This window comes from Canis lupus, chromosome 19 (assembly GCF_011100685.1).
Source record: "Canis lupus familiaris isolate Mischka breed German Shepherd chromosome 19, alternate assembly UU_Cfam_GSD_1.0, whole genome shotgun sequence".
In the NCBI taxonomy this organism is placed as follows: domain Eukaryota; kingdom Metazoa; phylum Chordata; class Mammalia; order Carnivora; family Canidae; genus Canis; species Canis lupus.
The window spans coordinates 48,468,896-48,471,094 of NC_049240.1; positions in this window are offsets into that span (position 1 = coordinate 48,468,896).

Genomic DNA, 2,199 nt, shown 5'->3' on the forward strand with positions numbered 1-2,199 from the left:
TTGTAAAGAACTGGGAGGGTAAGGGTTACAGGTGGGTGGGTATAGATTGCAAAGTAATACCTCTGTATACTCTCGATAAAAATACCACTACTATGTAGTATTTAATAAAAAAAAATACTCAAATACTGAAAAACATCTTATTTGATTTGCATCCCTTTAAGGAGTGGAAGTGCAAATATGATATAATATTGGCAATCTAACTTTTGACTCTTAGTATCATTTAATATTAGACCAATTACAAACTATGGAAATTATACATGTTTAAATAGACAATGGTTAAATTAATCAATGAAGCCGAAGTAAGAGACCATATTGAATGATAGGAAAATCATTTGTTAATATTTAATGAATTGACCAGACAGATCTTCATTTAAATTATATCTCATAAGCTTTAATTATAATTGAATTCTGACTTTTTCAGCACAATATGGTGTTCAAGTTAATTCTGTGGTTTTACCTGTTTTTTCTTTTTTTTTTAAATAAGATAAACCCAAACAAAAGATTTGCTTATCATATGTTAGAAAAAGAAAAAAAGAAAGGATTAAAAAAAAATCTCTCCCACACTCACTTGGCTACCTTCCCTTTAATTCTTCCAACATTAATACAATGTTGCTGACTATGTTATGTTGTTACTAGGTTGTGTCAAATCAAGAGAATAATTGGACATTAAGATTCATCTCTGAATACATTAATTAGATGATTTCTTTATTTCTGTCTTAAGTTACTAACGATTTCCTCTCCATAACTAGGGAAGCTCTGTAAGAACTCATTATCCTTTTGGGACTCTATAGCTACTTTAAGATGATTTTTGGTGAATGTGGTCGTTCTGGTTACAGTAGACTCTATATTAAGTTCCAAAACCTAAAATTGTAAAAAGAAAGGGTACGGTTTAGATTTAAAAGGTTTGCCCCTCAGGAGGTTATTTCTTTTCAGAGGGAATTTGTTCCACAACAATGGTACCTATAGAGAGTCATGAGGACCCCATGAATACTAATATGCTCATCAGGATAATCTTTGAAAAGTTGTATTTTCTCTGAGTGCTGAAATTCTACAAATCATGTGGAAGACATGGGCCATAATTCTCTTCAGCTCCGAGGTTATGTGCCTTGCAACATTGGGAACTCATTATGAGCAGGTTCTTGGGCAGATTTGTCTCTGTGTTCCAAGTGCCTTGCCCAGTGCCCAGTGCAATAGCTACTGAATAAATGATTCCTTATTAGCTAATTAATAAAGTCATTTAACCTTCTCCAGTCTATGGATGCTAAACCAGAAATTATCTGAAGGCCTATCCAGTTGTAACATTCTATGAACTTAAGCAGGCATCTTTCTATGGACAGTGACAATTTTTGAAAAAAAATTTCAATAAAATGTCTCAAGGAATTTATTCCATCATAATAGATCAAATTGCTGTAATTTAATGGCATTTCCTGTGAGTCAAATTTGACTTTATTTTCTAAAAAGGTTTCATGTATTTATTTGGCAGAGAGAAAAAGAGAGCACAAGCAGGGGGAGTGGGAAAGGGAGAAGCAAGCTCCCCACTGAGCAGGGAACCTGATGCAGGGCTTGACCGGATCATGACCTGAGTCCAATGCAGATGCTGAACTGACTGAGCCACCCAGGTGTCTCTCAAGTTTGACTTTAAAGTGATAAAAAAAACTAATCAGATGTTTAACATTTCTTAGTAATCAATACATACAGTTGAAATTTATCAAATCTTAATCCCAGAGAAGGCTAGGATGATGAGCTAACGGAGTTCGGAGCTGATAATGTGGGAGAGGAACTCTAAAGACAAATCCAGATCCCCTCACCATTTAGCCTAAGTGAGCCAGTCCTTTTGTAACTACTTTTTTTTTTTTCCTGCCACCTTTGGGTCACGTGCGCTGATGCCACCTCCCTCTTGACACAGTGGATGTAGTTGCACAAGTCTTTGCTATAAATTGAACTTGTGTAAATCAGATCACAGAATTCAATAAAGGATTCTTGAACTGCAGGACAGACTGTGTTCCAGATTATATGGGTAGAGCCAGATCTTGACCTCACACGTTTTATAATTTGGTGAGAGAAACATAGAAGCACATGGATGATGACAACATGAGACATGGTATCAAAGAGAGGAGGAAAAGATACATTCCTCCTAGGACTCGTTTGTAATGATGTGGGAAACCATGCCCTTTGAAATGCCCTGGAGTTCAACAATGA